This window comes from Cavia porcellus, unplaced genomic scaffold (genome assembly GCF_034190915.1).
Source record: "Cavia porcellus strain 051 isolate PalLab524CR breed Dunkin Hartley unplaced genomic scaffold, mCavPor4.1 scaffold_8, whole genome shotgun sequence".
NCBI lineage: Eukaryota > Metazoa > Chordata > Mammalia > Rodentia > Caviidae > Cavia > Cavia porcellus.
Window position 1 is genome coordinate 60,577,480 of NW_026947491.1, and position 23,514 is coordinate 60,600,993.

At 34.4% G+C, this 23,514-nt stretch overlaps 1 long non-coding RNA gene across 1 annotated transcript in view; it reads left to right on the plus strand.

The window, feature by feature from the left end:
- LOC134477354 (uncharacterized) overlaps positions 1 to 23,514 on the plus strand; it is a 123,783-nt gene that overhangs the window by 13,797 nt on the left and 86,472 nt on the right. The window contains exon 2 of the long non-coding RNA XR_010049356.1: positions 3,708 to 3,907. This is a non-coding gene — a long non-coding RNA (uncharacterized LOC134477354). The remainder of the gene's footprint in view (positions 1 to 3,707; positions 3,908 to 23,514) is intronic.

The following is a 23,514-nucleotide window of genomic DNA, read 5'->3' on the forward strand; positions in this document are numbered from 1 at the left end:
TCACATGATCATTTCCATAGATGCAGAAAAAGCCTTCGATAAGGTCCAACATTCATGCATGATAAGAACTTTACAGAAAATTGGAATAGATGGTCTTTACCTCAATATAATAAAGGCTGTCTATGACAAACCAACAGCCAGTATCATACTAATTGGCCAAAAGTTGAAAGCCTTTACTTTAAAATCAGGCACAACACAGGTGTCCTTCATCACCTGTCCTATTTAATATACTACTGGAAGTACTAGCCAGAGCAATTAGACAAGAGAGAAAAATAAAAGGGGTAAAGTTAGGAAAAGAAGAAGTTAAATTGTCATTGTTTTCAGATGACATGATACTCTACATAGAAGACCCCCTAAACTCCATTAAAAGACTCTTAGATACAATAAATAAATTCAGTAATGTAGCTGGGTACAAAATCAATACTCAGAAATCAAGAGCATTTTTATACACTAACAACAAAATCACAGAAAGAGAAATAAGAGAAGTCACACTCTTCACACTAGCAAGCAAAAAAATGAAATATTTAGGAATTATTCTTACAAAAGAAGTGAAAGACCTATACAGGGAAAATTATAATACACTTAAAGAAGAAGTTGAAGATGATCTCAGAAAATGAGAAGACATCCCATGTTCATGGATAGGAAGAATAAACATTATGAAAATGGCCATTCTCCCAAAACTGTTATACAGATTCAATGAAATCCCAATAAAAATACTATCAACATACCTTATAGATCTAAAGAAATCACTCCTAAGGTTCCTCTGGAACCAGAAGAGACCTAGAATATCAAAGGCAATTCTAAGCAGCAAAGGCAAGGCTGCAGGCATCACAATCCCTGACTTGAAGTTATACTGCAAAGCAACAGTAGTAAAATCAACATGGTACTGGAATCAAAACAGAGCAGAGGATCAATGGAATAGATTAGAAGATACAACCACAACTACAAACACACTCAACCACCTTATCTTTGATAAAGGAGCCAAGCAGATTCACTGGAAAAACGACAGTCTTTTTAATAAATGGTGTTGGAAAAACTGGCTCTCCATTTGCCGAAAACTAAAACTCGACCCAAGCCTATCACCATGTACTAAATTAAAATCTAAATGGATCAAAGATCTGAATATTAAAACAGAAACACTAAAACTATTGGAAGACAAATTAGGTAGAAACCTTGAAGACATAGGGGTAGGTAGAGAATTCATGAACAGGACTCAAATTTCACAGGAAATACTTCCCAGAATCAATAACTGGGACCACCTCTTATTAAAAAGTTTCTGTAAGTCAAAAATAAATCTCCAGCATAGTGAAAAGAAAACCCACAAATTGGGAAAAGATCTTAGTGAACTCCCCCTCAGACAAAGGACTTTTGTCTAAAACATATAAAGAATTAAAAAAAAATCAGACCCCCAAACTTCAAAGACCCAATCCAAAAACTGGCATCCGAGATGAAAACACACTTCTCAGAGGAAGAAATACAAATGGCAAATAAATACATGAAAAAATGTTCATCATCATTGATTATTAAGGAAATGCAAGTTAAAACCACACTGAGATTCCATCTCACTCCTGAAAGAATGCCAAGGATCAAGAAAGCCAACAACAACAAATGCTGGAGAGGCTGTGGGGAAAAAGGAACTCTCCTACACTGTTCCTGGGAGTGTAGACTGGTACAGCCTTTGTGGAGGTCAGTCTGGAGATTTCTCAAAAAGCTAGGATTGGAAGTCCCATTTGTTCCAGCTATTCCACTTCTAGGCATATTCCCAGAAGAACTGAAAGCATCATACCACAGTGATACATGCGCACCTATGTTTATAGCAGCACAATTTGTAATTGCCAGATCTTGGAAACAACCCAAATGTCCATCAACTGAGGAATGGATAACAAAGCTGTGGTATTTCTATACAATGGAGTACTACTCAGCTATAAAGAAGGATCACATTGAGGTATTTATCAATAAGCGGGCGCAGCTTGAAACTATACTCATAAGTGAACTAAATCAAACTCGCATCTGTGAACACCAAATAGTTTCCCTAGTGTAGGAAATGATTCAAATATATAAAAGTATGTGATAACCATGATTCCCCATTATGGGGCCTTGAAGCCTTATAAAGTTTTCACTCATTAATTGGAATGGCTTTATTCTGGGCTGTTTGATATTATGGCCTGTGATGCAATGAACAGCTATTTTGAAGAAAACAAGACATCATAATAGCTAGTGCTGATTTAATACCATCTTGTCTTAAAGCCGCACCAAACTATGGCTCTTCTGTCTCCATTGATTTTATCATGTTGTATCTTGCTGGATTTTATGGTATGTGGTAGTATAAACAAAAATTGTTATAGGCAAAGACATAATATAGAAACCATTGATCATTTTTTCTGTTAGCTGGTTCTAAATACTCTACAAAGCTTTCATCCACTTGAATGGTGTTACACAGTCTTGATATGTTTGATGCTATAGCATATGAAGTTATATTCAAATATTTCAAAGAAAAAGACACTATGGTAACTACTATTAAGTCGGGTTATTTGGTGGTGACGCACTAGGTTGCTGAAAGTGTCATGCTTTAACCTGTATTGTTATGTTGTTATGCCCCCTTTTATCTCATCCTCTCCCTTATTCATTAAAAAATTATTTAATTTTTTAAATTTATTTTTTAAACTAAGGGGAAAAAATTAAAAATCTAGCACGATGTATTATAGTAACTTTTTTGGTTTCCTATCAACTTGAAGTCCTGTAATACCCCTGAAATCTTGTTTTGACTGATTAGACTCTATTCTACTCTGTATTAAAGTATCAAGTATCAGAGTATAGACAACTACTTTGAAGGCAATAAGACTCACTATGATGCCCATTCTGGTTTGACTATTATCCTCTTTTGAGGTGCTGTAAGATTTACAAAGTTTAGGTTTTATTGGTCTTGTTCTCTACTGTTTTGTTTAACTTTATAATACCTAAAGAGATAGACAATTCTTCTTAAGGATGCAAGGGGCATTATGGTAACCATTGTTGATAACCTTGTACTCTGTTTTTACATCATGTGCTATGTCTATCCTTGGTTTTGACTGACAGCTTTGTTTTATCATGCTTGATTTTATTCTCTTACAAAAAAAGTAATAAGATCTAAGGGAGCAATAAAGCCCAAAATGTGTAAATTTTGTTGTAATAAAGAGATGGAAAGAAAAGTGCCCTGAAGGATACAACAGCAAGGGTGTTTAGGTGTGTTACATAGAAGACCATATTAATATTTTGGATTGGATTACCGAACACAACTGTTTGCAGTCTCACTGTTTGAATGTTCGTTTTGTGTGCTTTGATCCTGTGACCTGAAACACCGTTTCTAAGATGATAGCGAGTAATGTGTTAACTGGTGATAGCTTACTGTTTTTTGTTTTTTGGTTTTCTGTAGTTCTGAATTACTTGTACCCTTACACTGTTTTGTTTTGTTCTGCTTTTTTTTCTCTTTTTCCTTTTAAATAAAATATTTTTAAAAAATAGAAAAGCCATGGATTTCAACCATGCCTTTGTATGTATTAGATTTTCCAAATAACCCTACCATTCAGAAGCTGGTTTGGGGGCTTTAAAAGTACTTGATTGCCTTGCCACATGCTCATAGATGAGCAGCAGGAGCATCTATAGACATCTCTAAGTGCGCTTCTTCCAGGAGTAAATCACACATTCACAGCTGCTTCCTGTTTTTTCAGACACCTTGCCCACCTTCTGCACACCAAGCGTGCATTCTGCAAAACCTGAGGCCAACAGGAAGCTGCCTGCAGCATCAGGTAGCTTTTCTGAGTTGAAAAGGAGTCTTGTGTACACATTCAGAGAAATGCCAGCAGAAGATGTAGTCATTCGGAAAGAAACAAGTCTGGAAGAAAATGCACCGCAGACCAGCACCGAGAGGGTGAGAGTATTTTTCTGTGAAAATACTGCTTTCAGATTATATTTTTAAACAAATAAATGTGTTTTCTTTAGATAGTATGCTCCTGTGGGTGGAATTAAGGCAACTGACTTTGTAGAACTGACCAAGTAAGAAGATGGTGTTTGTCATTTCTCTGATACGAGCCAAGAAAAGAGAAGAGGAAAGCTGAGGTGGAGAGCAGGAAAGAGGCCACATGGCTGGCACTTCCCAACCAAGCACAGGGGGAAGAATGACTCTAAGGCTTTGTCTGCTGAGATTGCAAAGCCACCTTGAAATAAGCTTGTAGAGTAACAATCTGTGATAGTGGTCACAGTGAGCTTTGATTGACCTAGCCCAGGAAATTTCTTCTTAACACAGTCACAGGTGGAATAGTTAGATGGGAAAGGCAGGCTGTGTACCAAGAATTTCAAAGAATTCAGAGTTGTGTACGGTGAGGAGTGAAAAGACACATATCTTATGTCTTAGGTAATCTTGACTTAGATTTTCTTTTATAATAACATTCTTAACAGGCAAAGCTGGTCACTTCTGTTAACTGTATTGGTTCAGCTCCCAATATGTGACCTTATAGTTGCTTTTGCTTTGTTATTTCCCATTCATGTGGCCAAATTAAGTTCAGTTGTGTGTTTTTGCCTTTTATGGGGTTATCTTTCTTTGGATTACAAAGTATCAGTATGAACCAAGTTTGGAAAAACAGGTTGTAACTGTGTAAAAATGGCACCAGAAACTTCCAGAAGTTTCCATGACAACATTCCTTGGTAGTTCTGGTGATGGGGTGGAGTTACCCACAAGCTTCCCCACCTCTACTCTTCTCCATAGCAAGTGGGAAATAATCAGTTATCAAGAGCCAGTTTCCCTGTTCTTCCTCAGGGTTTTTCTTTGCTGATACCTTCTCCAGACTGTGCTCTGCTGCGCTAACACCTGCAGGGAGAGCACCAGAAGAATGGCAGGAGTGAGAGAAATGTGTTGATATAAGGGAGAAAGGGCATCCACTGGGTGGGGGGAGTGGTTAGAAAAAGCTGCAGGCAAGGATGTCCAAACTCTTCTGAGTATGGTAGGGAGAAAGCACAGGGAAACACTGATAACTGTTACACTGTGACATTTTTGTTTATTAAATTGACTCTCTGGTGCTTTTTTGTGAAATGAAATTAAAATCAGTATCCACATAGTGAACAACTTCTATGTAGCCAAAGGACTTCATGGTAGAATTTTTCTCTTCTGGGATTCAAAAAAATATCTGTAACCTATCTTGGTCAGAACTGGCTTGCATAAATGCTAAACCAGAATAGACTTGACAATGAATTAAAGGAACAAATCTAAGACTCATCAGCTTCATTTTGCTTGTAGTAACAAAAACTGAAATACTTAATTATCTTAAATGATAAATGGAAACTTTCTAACTTTATATGTCTAAACATTTGTAACTTTAAAAACTACAAAACTGTCTACATAAGCATTTACACCTCTTTCGTGTGTTGTATGTGATTTGATAGCATACTATATGACTATGGGTGAATATTTGTTTAAGGGCCCAACATACATAGATTCAATCTAACTAGTCTCTGTCCTGAAGAAACATTTTCTTAGGGAATACATATACATAGCATTGTGGAAAGGTTACCAAATAATGATGAAGGATCTCTGTAGTCGAATCTTGGTTATATCACTTACCAAATGAGTTTCTGGGCTGTATTTTTCTTATTAGCATAATGAAGTAATTGGATTAGGTATTCTTTAAATCCTTATGTAGCTTCAAAAAAGATTGATTCATGGTTTCAAAGAAATTAGGGGGGAAAAAGCATATGTTAAGTGGCAGATGAACTCTAGGAAGAAAGAGATTGCACAGTGCTGGGCTGAGAGATGGGTCAAACTTAAGAATGCAGAAATGAGAGATCAGAGTTCACAAGTTTCAAACAGGAGATCAGGCAATGCTACATAGCACTAGAAAAACTCTAGAGCACTAGAGAAACTCCAGTCATTTGTTGCCCTAACAAGAGAGGAAAATAACAGTCATTTGCAGAAAAGTTTTTGAGTGCCTGAGACTGATGATCCCATAAACATAGTATCTTAGAGGAAAGGCACCAAGATGGACTGGATATTAAACCCATTACTCTTTCCAAAGGCTCTTCAGTGGTTTGATACAGGACAGTTCTGTCTGTACTTCTTAGTGCAACTATGCCCTCAATTGCCTCCTCTCTTTTAAATGGTTGGAGTTTCTTAACCACTGGAAAGAAATAAGGCTTCTTGGAAGAAAACTACACATCATAGCATGAGAGGGCCTTTCACTTTATGCATGGGAGGGAGTCACTAAGGACATACTGATGCTATCCACTAAGAGATCTACAGCTTCCTGATTTCAGGTGTTATCTGCAAGACTCCTGATCTTCACCCTTTGGCCCCAAGCTCTCACCTCTTTGTCACCCAGTCCCTGTATTGGGCTCTCGTGCCTCCAGACCAGCTCAAGTGCCATGGTCACTATTCTAGGCACTCAAACCAGCTCCCTAGAGCTGATCACTCTTTTTTCATCTGCTAAATCCTCTGTGGCACATCTATCCTACTATTTGTTGTTCTCAATTCCACTCCTAAGCTCCCGAGAATTGACAGATAATTGGAACTGTACCAAGTCTCCCATAGCTTTGTTCTTTTTGACTCAGTTGGACCATTACCATTATTCTTTTAAATAGGGTCTTCTTTAACCACTTTCTTAAAATATTAACATTCATTTCCTCTTTGAAAATTCTTATTGCTCTATGTGTCATTCTCTGAACATACCCTATCCCTATATTCCTGATGATTGTTAACTCATGTAAATTTTCTCTATTTTGTCCATTTATGCTATATTCATAATTTTGCCCTATATTCATTCAGTCAGGTACATATTTACCTGATATTTAGTATGTATCCTGGATTAAGTCCTTGCATATTATGCATTTCTGAATTTTTCCACAACCTTATAAGGTAAAGATTTCACAGATGAATAAGATGTATCTCGATAACTCAGCCAGAAATGAATAATGACATGATTTTAGATTAAGTAGTCTCAGTTTCAGAGTTTTATTTCTTTTTTCTGGCTCTGGGTATGTAGGAGTATTCAAATATAAATATTTCTGTGTAATTATGTAACTACATATATTCTCCATATACACACGTACATACACACGTGTGAACACACACACACGTACATATTTCTTCTATCCAAGATTATTTATCTTCTGAATCTGCCTTTTATCCTATCTTTGTTTGTCTATTTAAGAACTTTGTATCAGTTAGCTTTGGCTAAGTAAGAAATCACACTGAAACTTCACATCTTAGAATAGCAGGATATTAAAAAAAATTCGTCAAGTGCAGAGAAAAGTACTTAGATAAAATAAATAAGCATGTGCTTATCATATGAATTTGTTAAAAATGTTCATATTTTCTCATGATTTGTCTGGTTTTTCATAAGAAATACTAAAGATAATATTTAAGCTATTTATGTACCACCCTCCGCTCAATTCTTCCTCCGCTTTTCTCTTTCTCTAGCATTAAGCACTGCTTTCAATTTAATATTTTCATTCCCATGATTTTTCTATATTTATACCCCATAGATATATATAATAATGTTTATTGCTTTTTTGTGTGCAAATTCATAAGACTGGGGTCATATTTTGTGTATATTTTCGTATCTTGCTTTGATCATTCAGCGTTACATTTTAGAAGCTTACCTGTGTTGACTCAGATCATTTCATTGTTTGGCTTATTTATTTTCACTGCTATACAGAATAATAGTCCTCGATAATTATTCCAAAATTTACTACTCTATTCTTTTGCTGACAGATACACAGGTTGCTTCCAGTGTTTCTCTATGTTTAATAGAATCACAAGTTCTTTCTTTCCACAGGTCAGATCTTCCCTAGGATCCACTGTAGGACATGTATACTTTTAGTTTTACAAGACATTACATAACTGCTCTATGCTTCCACAGCATTTTGTGAGAGTTTCAATTTCTCAAATCCTTGCCTACAAATAATATTTTCATCCTTTCAATTTTTTGAACATAATAATGTATATTATTTTAATTTGCATCTACAGGCTGTATAAAGCCTTTTCTACCCCACTGCACACAATACTGAAGTAAAAGCTTTCTTTTATTTCCCATGCTATATTCCCCACTCTAATTTCTGTTAGTACTAATCTAATTCCTATTAGTTTATGGTATTTTGGCTGCCAAATTAGTCATCATTTTCCTCCAACAGATAAATCTCAAAACAGATGTCTACTCTGCAGAGTGCTAGAGAAAGACAAATTATTTGCACAAGTATAAGTACTGTAAGTGTGCCAAGATCAAGGTTTGGGAAGCGACCCTTTCTTTTTCCCTTGAATTTTTTTCTTTTTGTCCTCTCAACAGTGGATAGCTACCATTAATAGACAAAATACTGTATTTTAAGTTGTATTTGACATATTTGTTGCTTGGTTAAGAAATGAAGCCACCAAAATTTTGACAAAGATGCCTTTTTTTTCACTTTCATATCCTAATATAATAGTGAGAGATTTCAGATACCAGCAGGTCCCCATTGCACTGGAATTACTTTGGTTAAATTCAATTAAGCATCTAGGCTCCTGGGTATTTTACAAAAATGTAATACAAGTTTCTTTATTTGTTAATCTCAGGATTTCACTGGGTAGATGAAAGTTGTTTCATTTCTTTGGAAAAATCTCCCTGTCTTCATGTGTTCATGACATATTTTCCTATCTTATTCAGCCAGGATTTAGAAAAGCATTATACTTATCACAGTGAAAGCATCAAAATACCCAACACTGTCAGGTCATTAGATGGAAAGGTTTATAGTTATACAATAGACAACAAAAGACCTTTTTAAAATTCATTGAGAAACCCTAAATGATCTGGAAAATGTTCACGAGTTTTGCCTTGGTTATTTTTCCCTCCTTGCTGGAACAAAATACTCAACACCTAGAATTAAGGAAGGAAAGGTCTGTGTAACTCATAACCTCATTTGTGGAGGTTTCGGTATGTAATCAACTGGATCCAAGACAGAGTGGCATGACCGAGAGGGGAATGGTTCGTATTACTGAAAGACTGTAAAGCAACAGGAGCAAAAAGGAAGGAGAGCAAGCCTCTTTTCCTCCCTCTTATTGTATGCAGGCTCCCTCCTTAGGGTGGGTGAAATGCCCACACTATATCCATGCCCTCCTCTTGCACACGCTCAGTTTACTAAGTGAAGACCCTAGCCCCCTGATGAGTCACTTAGTTAAACTTCTAAAGTTCGCAAGGTGATATATGAATCAACCATCACAACATCCTAGAGTGTAAACAGCTGCCCTAGGACATGTCCTCTATACCCTAAATTGTAGAACTGCTAAGTTACTTAGTTAAGCTTCTAAACTTCTCAAATTGACACAATAAATAAACTACAAATGAGATAAAACTGATGATATATAAACTATATATCTGTAGATATATATGAATTACAGTTACATCTGTATCATGCATCTCTCTGGACAAAGAAAATATACCAAAATATTAACAATGCATGTCTTGGAGTAAAGAGACTTCAAATTATTAGTCATTTTAAATACTCTTCTGATTTTTCTAACAGTTGTACCAATAACATACATTATTTTTGTAATCCAAATTCATTAAAACAAAAGATACTTTTGAATAAAATGATTATGATGAAAGTTCTTTCTAAGAAGACTTTAGTATTATAAGATCCAAGTTTGATGAAGGAATGTAATCTAGGGTGTCTAATTATTTCCCTTTTGGCTTTGATTTTATTATTCTTTTTGCAAAATCTTACTGAGTTTGACATAGTTTTGTGTAAACAGTAAAAATATTATATCTTTCCAGATAATATAACAAAACCAAAAAACCTCCATACCCACAGTCTATTTGTCTATGTACAGGCAAGTTTGTTAGCCACCTATGGTTCATTTGCGTGAAGAACAAAGTGGGTTTTGGTAATGAAAAGATATTATTTTCTTAAAGTTGATGGCTGCTATGATCAGCCAAATATACCCCATCTAATGTGGGAATATTTTAGCCTCTCAAGCATTAAAAGGCATTCTGGTAGAGGAAGGCATTTGCCATACAGAAGTGGTAGTGTACACAAGCAGAATTGGGAGCTTAAAGAACTCAGTTCCCCCTTTTACAGTGACAACAAGCTCATTGTCCTTCTTTCAGAGAAAAATCATGGTCCTTAGGAGAGGATGTTGTGAGAAATTGAGTTAAAGGAATGCTTTATCATCTAGTGTTAGTACAAAGCAGTAAGTGCCCCAATTTGTTACTATCCGTCAAAGCATCCTTACATTCATCCTGAAGCATGATTGGGAAGAATGACAGAAGGTGAGCGATGTCATGGAGATCCATTCCTGCTCTTAAATTTCTATTACATCTATTATAATCACAATCAGAAATTTATTTACTGTATCAACAAAGTTACAATTTTAAAAATTACACTGCTTTTTTTCTAACCTGTTAAAACTCTTATAAGCAATTTCATAACTTAGAACCACACTAAACATTGTAAATACAAAAAGATAAAGACATTTGCTCCAAAGGAAGGTCTTAGGATCTCATTTGGGAGATAAAAGAGACACACATGGAACCCAAATAGAATCACTTATCTATGAAGTTCAGGCAGTTAAAGTATTGATAGAGAAAGAGCTCTTTTGTAGTTTGATAATGTGGACTCTGGAACTGGAAGCCCTTAAATTGATCTCAGTTCTTTTTTTTCCCTGGCTATGTCTTAGGGACATTAGACAGGTTACCTAAATATTTTATGCTCTCAATCATAAAATATTGAAATTAATATCGACTTTGTAAAAATAAACTATATATTTAGAAGAATGTCTTAATAAACAAAAGTTTTTATTACTATTAAATATCAAGAAAATATGTTTAAAAAGTACACATGAAACTTATTTTAGAATTGGACCATGCTTTTGACATAAAATGATACCTTTTTAAAAAAAAATCAGGTTCAGATTTGCAAAGAATATTTTCAGGTATGTTTTATAAATAGCTGGTGATTGTTCATCTCAGTGGAAACCAAAGTTCATTCTCATACAAAGAAAATGTGGCAAGAAAAATAAGAAAAATGTCAGTTGATTATTTCTTTTAAAAAATCTTATAACACTAATATGAAGTTTCTCTTGAGAGTTTCAAAAGTTTATGATAGCCTCACTCATGATGGTTACAATGCTATCGATACAGAAAAATCATTCCTCAGGCAGAAAAGAAAAAATATACTGAAGGGAGATAAGCACATACCAAGGAATCAAAAAAGGTAAGAAAACAACATTCGTTCATTCACTTTTTCAACAAACATACTATGTTCTTATTGTGTGTTTGGCATGGTACAAGACATAGAATCCAAAATTCCTTGTTAATCTCTGCTCCCAAAAGACACTAGCAAATAAGTGATTGCATGCAACATGGTAAAATTAATCTAAGGCAGGGAGCTGAGTCAGTAGAGGCCGTGAGAAGCAGCTCTGCCTTTACTGTGGGACACACAGAAATTCTCTGAAAGATTTAAACAGGAGAACAGCAATTACACCACGGGAAAAAGGGAAAACATGGAACAGAACTTAGATTTGATTAATTTTATCACATAAAAACATGGATAGTTTTCTGTGCCCAGCAAGAGCAATGATGTTCACTCCCATAGAGAACCTTGTCCTTTGTTGGTCCATTCCAGAGTTCCTCCCCATCCGGAGTCCTTCCCAACACCAGCTTCCTACAGCAATAACAGGACTGCAAAAAGAACTGGAGAAAACAGTGAGGAAAGAACTTGTTTTCTCTACTTTTTAACTGGAAATTCGCAGAGAACTCCAGGACTTACACGTTGAGGACAGAAGGTTATTCAATGGTTAACAGTGAGGGACCTTGATTTAAAAGCCTGTTTTGTTCATTGCTTGTTCTGAAACTTTTGGCTAATTTTTCAGCATCTCAGGCCTCGGCATCTTTACGATGAATAAAATTTTTCTCCTTCTATTAGGCAGAATTGCCTAAGTAGTATAAAAAAAGAACCAAATTCCAAAAGCTTAGAGTAATAAAACATGCTTTTCAAATCAAGAAAGCACAGTAACATAAACAATAAAATAAGTTATAAAACATCAGAGTAAAAACATAACCTACCAAAATTATTTTTTCCATTTATAAAAATCAGGTTAAAATATAATAATAAAAAATCTTCCTTCTTAATAAAAGATTAAATACTTAGGAATATATTTAAAAGAACATGAAAAATTATAGGAGGAAAGCATGAATAACAAAGAAGTAGAACTAAACAAAAAGACATTCCCAGGTTTTAGATAGCAATAATCAGTATCGAAAATATTAACTATAAATCAATATATAAATTTAACACAATCCCAGTAAAAAACATGAGTAAGCTTTTATATGAAGGTAGACAAGTTGATATTAAAATCACAAAAACATTCAAGAACAGCCAAGACTGAAAAGACTAGTTCTAACAGACAGTAGAACATATAAGATCTTATTAATTAAACATCTTAATTGAACAAACAGACTAAGAGAATAAATCAGAAAGCTCAGAAATAGATCAAGTATACAGAGAAATTTAGGATAGCATATGGTTAAAATGGCATAACAAATTATTAAGACAAAAAGTTTTTTAATATGTATACCCATGTTTATAGCAGCACAATTTGGTTTTTCTTTATTTTAAAGAGATTAAGACATAATAGGACATAACAAAGCAGATCAGAACAGAACAATGTAAGCAACACAGAATTCCATCACAAGACAACCTGTAATTAATAATAACTACCACAATGTCTTTCTTTGAAATAGTTGAATATAACTTCATATACAACAGTATCAAACATAACAAAATAGTATAAAAACATTCAAGAGAATGAGAGTATTAGAGGGCATTCAGAACCAAATAACAGAAAACAAACAATGGCTACTATATTATCTCATTTTCCATAGCAAATTTGTTTATACTTTCACATGTAACACAATCCAGTAAGGTACAGCATGATAGATCCGATGGAAACAGAAGAGCAAAAGCATGGTAGGACTTCAGAGTAAGATGATATTAAATCAGCACTGGCTATTATAATGACTTGTTTCCCTCAAATTAGCTGTTCATATCATCACAGATAATAAAATCAAACAAACCAGGACAAACCCTTTCCAACTAATGAATGCGATCATTATAAGGCTTCAAAACAATGTAACGGGGAATCATGATTACTATAAACTCTTACGTATTCTTACCATTTCTTACACTAGGGAGACTATACAGTATTTATACATGTGAATTTGATTTATTTCGCTTATGAGTATGGTCTCAAGTTGTGCCCATTTATTGGTAAATATCTCAGTGTGATCATTCTTTATAGCTGAGTGGGACTCCATTGCAGAAAAATACCACACCTTTTTAAATCTATTCTTCAGTTGATGGACACAGGTTGTTTCCAAGATCTTGCTATAACAAATTGTGCTGCTATAAACATGGGTGTACATATACCACAGTGGTATGATGTTTTCAGTTCTTCTAGCAATATGCCCAGAAGTGGAATAGCTGGGTCGAATGGGACCTCCAATCCCAGTTTTTGAGGAATCTTCAGACTGACTTTCACAGTGGTTGCACCAGTCTACACTCCCACCAACAATGCAGCAGATTTCCTTTTTCCCCACAGCCTCTCCGGCATTTGTTGTTGGTAGTTTTCTTGATCCTGGTCATTCTTTCTGGAGTGAGATAGAATCTCAGTGTGATTTTAATTTGCATTTCTCTAATGAGTAATGATGATGAACATTTTTTCATGTATTTATTTGCCATTTGTATTTCTTTATCTGAGAAGTGTGTATTCATCTCAGATGTCCATTTTTGGATTGGGTCCTTGAGTTTCAGGGATCTGATTTTTTAAAAATTCTTTATATGTTTTAGACAGAAGTCCTTTGTCTGAGAGACAGTTCACTAAGACTTTTTCCCAGTTTGTGGGTTTTCTTTTCACTATGCTGGAGATTTCTTTTGATATGCAGAGACTTTTTAGTAAGACATGATCCCAGTTATTGATTCTGGGAAATAGTTCCTGTGCAGTTTGATTCCTGTTCATGAATTCTCTGCCTACCTCTATGTCTTCAAGATATTTATGTAATTTATCTTCCAACAGATTTAGTGTTTCTGTTTTAATATTCAGATCTTTGATTCATTTAGATTTCAGTTTAGTACATGGTGATAGGCATGGGTCTAGTTTTAGTTTTTGGCAAATGGAGAGCCAGTTTTTTCAGCACCATTTATTAAAGGGACTGTCGTTCTTCCAATGTTTGTCCCCTTTATCAAAGGTAAGGTGGTTGAGTGTGCTGGTAGTTGTAGTTGTATCTTCTAATCTATTCCATTGATCTTCAGATTTGTTTTTATTCCACTACCATGTTGATTTTATTACAGTAGATTTGTAGTATAATTTCAAGTCAGGGATTGTGGTTCCTCCTGCCTTGCCATTGTTGCTTAGAAGAATCTTTGCTATTCTAGGTCTCTTCTGGTTCCAGATGAGTTTTAGGAGTGATTTCTCTAGGTCTATGAGGTATGTTGATGGTATTTTCATTGGGATTGCATTGAATCTGTATAACAATTTTGGGAGAATGGCCATTTTCACAATATTCTCCCTATCCACAAGCAAAGGATGTCTTTCCATTTTGTGAGAACCTCTTCAATTTCTTTTTTCAGAGTATTATAGTTTTCCCTGTATCGATCTTTTACTTCTTTTGTCAGACTAATTCCTAAGTATTTCATTTTTTTGCATGCTAATGTGAAAGGTGTGGCTTATCTTATTTCTCTCTCCATAATTTTGTTATTAGTGTATAGAAATGCTATTGATTTTTGAGCATTGATTTTGTATCCACCTACATTGCTGAATTAATTTATTATATCTAGAAGTCTTTTAATGGAGTTTTGGGGGTCTTCTATGTAGACTATCATGTCATCTGCAAATGATGATTTAACTTCATCTTTTCCTATCTTTATCCCTTTTATTTCTCTTTTTTGTCTAATTGCTCTGGCTAGTATTTCCAGTACTATATTGAACAGGAGCGGTGATAAGGGACATCCTTGTCTTGTGCCTGATTTTAAAGTAAAGGCCTTCAGTTTTGGGCATTTAATATGATGCTGGCTGTTGGTTTGTCATAGATGGCTTTTATCATAGACCTTCTATTCCAATTTTCTGTAAGGTTCTTATCATGAATGAGTGTTGGTCCTTATCAAAAGCTTTTTCTGCATCTATAGAAATGATCATGTAATTCTTATTTTGGCTTTATTGATATGATGGATTACATTTATTGATTTACATATGTTGAACCATCCCTGCATGCCTGAGATGAATTCCACTTGGTCATGCTGTATAATCTTCTTCATGATTTCCTGCATCCTGTTTGCCAATATTTATTGAGGATTTTTGCATCTGTATTCATTAGAGAGATTGGCCTATAGTTCTCTTCTTTAGTTGGGTCTTTCTCAGGTTTTGATACTAGAGTTATATTTGCTTCCAGGAATGATTTAGGAAGAATTGCTTCCCTCTCGATTTCATTGAAGAGTTTGAGGAGTATCAGCATTAAGTCTTCTTTGTAATTCTTATAAAATTCTGTAGTGAATCCGTCTGGGCCTGGGCTCTTCTTTGTAGGTAAAGACTTAATTACATTTTCAATTTCATTGATAGGAATTGGATTATTCAGCAGTTTTACATCTTCTTGATCCAGCTTTGGTACTTCATATGTTTTTAGGAATCTGCATTTCTTGTGTGTTATCAAACCTATAACAGTAGAGGTTTTTGAAATAGGTATTGATGATCTTCTGTATTTCCACAGAGTCTAGAGTGATTTTGCCTTTTTCGTTCCTTATTGCATGAATTTAAGCTTTTTCTTTCCTTTTTTTAATTAGATTGGTTAGGGGATTATCAATTTTATTTATTCTTTCAAAGAACCGACTTTGATTCATTGATTCTTTGGATTGTTTTCTTAGTCTCTATTGCATTGATTTCTGCTCTGATTTTTATAATTTCCTCTCTTCTTTGGGCTTTGGGCTTGACTTGCTCTTCTTTTTCTAGATGTTTGAGGTGTAGCATCAGATTGTTTATTTGTATTCGTTCTGTTTTCCTGATGTGAGAACTCAGTGCAATAAATTTTCTTCTGAGGACTGATTTAATTGCATCCCACAGATTCTGGTAAGTTTTATTTGTATTTTTGTTTGCTTGTAGGTATTGTTTAATTTCTTCTTTAATTTGCTCTGCAACCCACTGATTGCTCATGAGTGTATTATTCAATTTCCATGTGTTTGTGAGGTTTTTGCAGTTTCTTTTATCATTAATTTCTAGTTTCGTGGTGCTATGATCTGATACCATGCATGGGATAATTTCAACTCTTTTGCATTTATTTAAATATGTTCTGTGGGTTAGTATGTGGTCTATTTTAGAGAATGTCCCATGTACTGCTGAGAAGAATGTTTATTCTGATGTTGTTGGATGGAACACTCTGTATATGTCTATCAAGTCCATTTGTTCACAGGTGTGATTCAGTTCTGTTACTTCTTTGCTGATTTTCTGTCTGGTTGATCTGTCCCTTCGTGTCAATGATGTGTTGAGGTCTCCTGTTATAATTGTGTTATTGTTACCTTAATTTTTGATTTCTATTAATACTTGCTTTGTATAACTGGGCACTCTGGAATTTGGTGCATACATATTTAAGATTGTTATCTCTTCCTCTTGCAGTTTTCCCCTAACCAGTGCGTAATGACCTTCTTTATCTCTTGGGATCCTTCTTGGTTTGAAGTTCACATTGTCTGCAAACAGAATAGCACCCCCACTTTTTGGGGGTTCCTGTTGCATGTGATATTGTTTTCCATCCTTTGATTTTCAGTCTATGAGTTTCCTTTTGGGTTAGATGGGTTTCTTGTAGACAGCATATGGTTGGATATTGCTTCTTGATCCCCTCTGCCAGTCTGTTTCTTTTAATTGGTACATTAAGACCATTTACTTTAATGGTTGTAACTGATATATTGGTTTATTGTTGACATGTTATCTTTTTGCTGTTGTATCTTTATCTTTTCATTCTGTTTAATTGTCTGCCTTGTTTAATGTTTTTTTCCTATGTGTATCTAAACTGTCTTTCAGTATTCTTTGCAGGATTGGCTTGGTGATCATAAAGTTCTTCAACCTTTCTTTGTCATGGAAGTATCTTATTTCTCCATTCATTTTTGAAAGACACTTTTTCAGGGTACATCAGTCTAGGTTGGAAATCATTTTCCTTTAGGATCTGAAATACTTCACTCCATGCTCTTCTTGACTTCACTGTTTGTGCTGAGAAGTCTGCTGTGATTCTGATAGGCTTTCCTTTATAGGTGATCTGTCTCTTCACTCTAACAGCTTTTAATATTCCATTTTTATGTTGGATTTCTGGGATGGTGATTATTGTATGTCTGGGTATAATTTTGTTTTGGTTATGGCTGTTTGGAGTTCTATATGCTTCACTAATCTTAATGTCAGTTTCCATTCTCATGTTTGGGAAATTTTCAGCTATTACTTCTGTAAATAGTCTCTTGATATCATTTGTGTTGTCACCTTCTTTTTCATTTGTCCCTATCAATCTTATGTTGTTTTTCTTTGAGTTGTCTTGCAGTTATTGGATTGAAATTTCCTGATTCCTTGTTATTTTTAACAGATCTTTCCTTTTCTGTTCACTAGCTGCAATCTTGTCTTCACGATCTGAAATTCTATCTTCACTTCCATTGAGGTGGTTTTGACAACTTTCAATGGAATTTTGATTTCCTGTATATCTCTTTGCATCTGCTTTATGTATTCTGTTTCTTATATTGTTCATCCAGGGACTCTATCTTTTTGTTTTGTTCCTCTAAATTTTTAACTGTATCTTCTTTAGATGTGTTCAGCATCTCTTTCATTGTTTTTATCATTTCTTCTTTTACCTGGGAGATTATTTCTAGTTTGAATTCCTTTAAATCTTCCCAGAGTTGCTTCTTTATTTCAGTTACTATTATTTCAGAGATTTCAGGTATGTGGCATGTATTTTCTTCTATGCAAATGGCTCCTAGGCTTTCTTGGGATGGGCTGGATGTTTGTGATTGCATTTTGGTCTTTCATTTTGTCATTTTCCTATATTTCCATGCTTCAAGTGTTGTTCCAAAGCTTCCCTTGAGCCTGTTGGAAACTGTCTCCTATGTCCTGGGCTCCTGGGACTCCTCTGGTAGTGTAGCTCCTTCCTTGGGCAGCGAGGCCCCCAGACTAAAACAAGGTTACCAGGCATGGTCCAGGCAGGCCAGAATCCTTCCAAGCTCAATCTAGTGTGGCCAAAAGCTGGGTGGGTCCCCAACCACCCCAAGCAAGTATCTCAAACTCTCCCGGGGATTGGATGTTGTGCGGGGATCCACATCCTCAGGTGTTGAAGCTCCCCGGGCTGAAAGAAGGTCACCTGTATGGCCTAGGTAGGCCTCAAACCTCCTCCGCAGTGCAGGTCCCTCCTCTGGGCGGCAGCGGCTCCAGACAGAGAAGGGTGCCGGAAAGGCCTCTAGGACAAAAAGTTTTAAGAGAAGGTTCTGATATAACTGAATAGCCATTTAAGATAAAATCAATCTATATCATTCCTCATGCCATACATAAGCATAAATTCCAAATGGGACAAGATATACAGGTAAAAGTTTTAAATAAATACCGAAAGAGAGCCTGGGTAAATTTCTCTTTAATCTTGATATAGGAAAAACTTTCTTAACTGTGACTCATAATATAGAGCAATTTTTAAAAAATTGATAATTGTATATATAATTTAAATATTTTTGTAGGACAAAAACACCATAAATAAAGTTAAATATAACAGAAAACTTTTACAAGTTTGCAAAGTCAGTATATCTATAGGCAAAGTCAAAATGTTGCTAATATATGAAGACCTTTTCAAAAGTAAGAAGAGAGGTTTTTCTAAAAAGGTTTTTTAAAAAGGAGAAAAGACAAAATAAAACAGTTCACAAAAAGGGATATTAAAATGCTCTTTAAAGATAGCAAAGGATGTTTGCCCTCACTAATAATTAGAGAAATGGAAATCAAAGCTATTCTGGATATTATTTCTCCCCTTACCAGATGGGTAATTTTTTAAAAATAAGGTGCCATGTCATTTTGAGAAATTAGACCTTTCATACATTGCTTGTGGAACTCAAATTGTCACAGTATTTTGGAGGGAAATTTGCCAATACTAAGATAACTTCATATATGCTTATCTTTACCTCAGTTATTTCACTTCAAGGAACTTACCTGAAAAATATCCTACTAATAATACAAAAATACATTTACACAGGATTATTAATTGTGACAATTATTTGTTGTTGTAAAATATCCAAAATAACACGAATGCCCAAATATAAGACAATGGTTTTAAACAAATTATGTATGTTTACACAGCATAAGAAACAAAAAGTAACATTTCTGTAAACTAATTTGAATTGTTTTCCAGGGAAATTTAAGATAGTACAAAAAAGTAGCTATGAAATACTACTATTTATGAAAGAAAAAGACACATACCTATGGTATTTCCTTATGTGTTCAAAAAGAACATAAAAAGGTGAACTCTCTGAATGTTTTGACATTTAGAAACCATGATACTGTTTCCTATAGCAAAAATGTGAATAAATGGTTAAAATCAAATAGAATGAGAGGGCAACACCAAATTCAATACAGATAATAACAAATGGACCTAAATCTACTATCAATTATACTAAAAGAAATAGAAAAAAGAAAAGAAGAAACCTATGAAAGCCATTCTTTTGACCATGTACTCTAAAACTAAGGATAAAAATGCATGCAATAAGCATTATGCATTAGTCAATAAATTCTCCAACCTCAGAGACATGAGCTAGTAATTCTCTAACTAGTTCATGTGTATATTAGGATTTGGCAAGTAAATAGACTGTGGATAATGAGATGCACATTTCTTGCTCTCAGGAAAAAGAATTACTAGTGCATGTGGTGTAGGATTAAAATCAAATGTATTGTATGAACTCATGGTGGGGAAGAGGGAGAGAGGGAAGAAGAGAGAGGAGAGAGATGGGGCAGGGGAGAGGAGAATGAACTGACAGAGAAAGAGGGAGAAGGGGAGAAGGAGCCACAGATAGATATTTAGATAGTGTTTCTATGCACATGTTTTTCTAAACACAGAATTTTGCTAGGACTATGTGATAAGGCAGCCAAGAAGTAACGAGTCCAGGAGTCATGAATGCAGTAAACTTCCAGATGTAGGCTTCTAGATACCACACTTCATTATAATAAGCCAGCGATCCCTGGAGAAATGACTGACCTCAGTGTTACAAAGGGGAAAGAATAAAATCCTTACCTTGGAACATCCAACAATGCCTAAAAGGACAGAAGTGCCCCAAACAATGAGGACTGATCGCATATTCAAAAGACACTGGAACCAAGCTGGAAGGGTGACCAGTACTCAAATTTGAGCCAATCTGTAATACAAGATAAATGGTAAGAGTAATAGAGTCTAAAGCACACAATGAAATAAATATCCATGAGTTCATATACTTAAATTATGGAATACCTACTAAATAGATAAGGAAAGTTCTTTTTTGCTGTAGAATTCCAAATAATGAATGTCAAAGAAATTACAGTGGAAAAATTACCACGTGGAGTTAACTGGGGCAATATATGACAATAAACAGGATGTTCATATAGTCCCAAAGTATCTGTCTACATGATAATTATCATGTACAAAGGTAAAAGTAGTGTTTTACAGTGCAAAGAATCTGGCAAACGCCACCACTTTAACCAAATGTTGAAAGTTAACACCGTCACTGATAAAAATATCAATAAAATGAACCTCCCATGTTATATATATATACTAAGAAGTCCACAATATACATCTGTGTTATTCTTAGCAAATATCTATAAACTACATTGATTTCAACATAATCTGGATCCTGGATTGTAAAAAGGGTACTCATGTGACAATTGGCAAAAGTTTAATGGACTATGTATCTGTTAATAGTATATATTAATGCTAGTTTCCTTATTTTAGAAATTATACTGTGGTCAAATAAGACATTAGCATTTGGAGAAGTTAGAGTCTTTATGGGAGTCCTAGGTAATATGTTTGTAAAATTTGTGTGAGATCATTTCAAAATAAAGTTAAAGTTTGAGTATGGAGCTCAGTGGCACAGAGGCTGCCTGGCAAGTAGAAGGTCCTAAGTTCAATTCTGGGTACCCCCAAAAACAAAAAGAAAAAAGGCCAGGGATATAGCTCTACACAAGGTTGTGAGTTTGACACCTGGTATCAAAAATAAATAAATAAATAAATAAATTTAATAAAAATATTTAAAAGAAAGAAAAGGCAGTTAAAATTCTTCCCAACTTTGTTCACAAAATTTTATTTTTAAAAGGATAATTTCATACATTCTCAAAATAAAAGGGTATTTTCCCTTCTAAATAAAAATCTCAATTTTACTTTATGAAAAGCCAAAAAAAAAAAAAAAAGAAAATGTATTTGTTACCTATATTCTTTCCCTAATCAATATACGCCCTCTCTCTGAGTAATTTTCTATTACTCTTATTTCCAGAGAATGTGATTTAGGCAATGCTATAATTTTTTCTAAATTAACCCTAGTGATTATTTTATGCCTGTGAATTTTGAGCACCTTATAACATAACTTTATGAAACACTTCTTTTTAAAAAATTTTATTTAAAAAATAGAAAAAAGGATAGAAATGATACAGAATTTCAAAAAATTAAGAAATCAACACTAGTTAATATATTGCATATTATTATCTTAGAAGTAATTGGAAGAAAGGAAAAGATTATATGTATGTAGGTATACATACATATATTTAAATGTATGTATGCAAGATAGATTATTATACTACTAATCTCTGTTATTTCATTAAAAGGAACTATTTGTGCTGTCATTATTTAACTGTTTGATCCGTTTTTGTGCCTACATCTTATAACCTGTATATACTTTTCTACTCAACAGATTTCAAGCAGCTTCATTTCTGTCTAAACTAAGAGATGTAATTTAGCACCAAACACTCAACCCACGTGAAAAATTCCCCAACTATATGTCAAATTTATGTTGATGCAGCATTAAAACCAGTGCGTGCACGATGGCCTCAGGTTTATACGGCTCATTTCATGGATGATATTTTATTCTCATATAGTGATAGAAATGTTTTAGAAGATATTTTAAAAACTTTACCTCAATATTTTTCTCCGTTTGGACTTGTAATAGCACAGGATAAAATTCAAAAGGAAGAAGTTAGTCATTATTTGGGATATATTCTTACTAGACAAAAGGTGATTCCACAAAAAATGTCTATTAGGAGAGATAAGTTATCCACTTTAAATGATTTTCAAAAATTATTAGGGGATATTAATTGGCTTCGTCCCACACTAGGTATTCCTACCCATGCATTACAGCATTTGTTTGCTACTCTACAGGGCTCTTCAGATCCATCCAGCCCTCGTTCTTTAACAACAAAAGCCGAGCAAGAATTACAGTTTGTAGAACAACGAATTAAGGATGCATTTTTAATTAGGATTGATCCTAAATTGCCTCTAACTTTATATATTATTAATACTTTTCAATATCCCTCTGCAGTTTTAGGTCAAAATGCTATGCCAGTAGAATGGGTATTCACTAAAACTAAGCAATCTAAAAATGTTATGCCTTATATTGACATGGTTGCAGCTTTAATTATGAATGGTAGAGCTCGTTCTATAACTTTGATAGGAGAAGATATAAACAATATAGTTATCCCTTTAACTAAGGAACAATGGGAATATTTGTTGTCAATTACTGAAACCTTACAAATTGCTTTAGCAGATTTCATGGGAACTTTTTCATATCATTTTCCTAAAAGTAAATTATGGGATTTTTTTAGACGTCAACAATTTGTGGTTAATACCTTATTAGCTGTACAGCCAATTCCACAAGCTTTGACTATATTTACAGATGGATCTAAAAATAAAGCTGCATATTGGACTCAAAAATCTTACTGGGTACGTCAGACAAATTTTAACTCTGTACAACAAAATGAACTTTTTGCTATATTACAAGTGTTTTTAGATTTTCATAACCAACCTATTAATATTATAGCCGATTCGGCCTATTCTGTTGGAGTAGTGACAAATATCTATTCAGCTGTGTTATATTCTAATAAGCCTGCTTTATTGTCTTTATTTCAAAATTTACAAATACATGTTCAAAAAAGAAATCATTCTTATTTTATTACTCATTTACGTTCTCATTCTCAGTTACCCGGACCATTAGTATCAGGTAACAATGCAGTGGATTCCTTAGTTATGTTCACCACACCCGTTGAAGAACATCAATTTAATCATGCAAATGCAGGACATTTGCATCTTAAATATAAGATACCTTTTACAAAAGCTAAACAGATTGTAAAAGCCTGCCCTATTTGTAGACCATTACATTTAAAAATTATTCCCGCAGGTGTCAACCCTCGAGGAACTCAACCTAATGAATTATGGCAAATGGATATTACACATGTACCTTCTTTTGGTCGGCTTTCTTATGTACATGTAGTTATTGATACCTATTCTTCATTTCTAT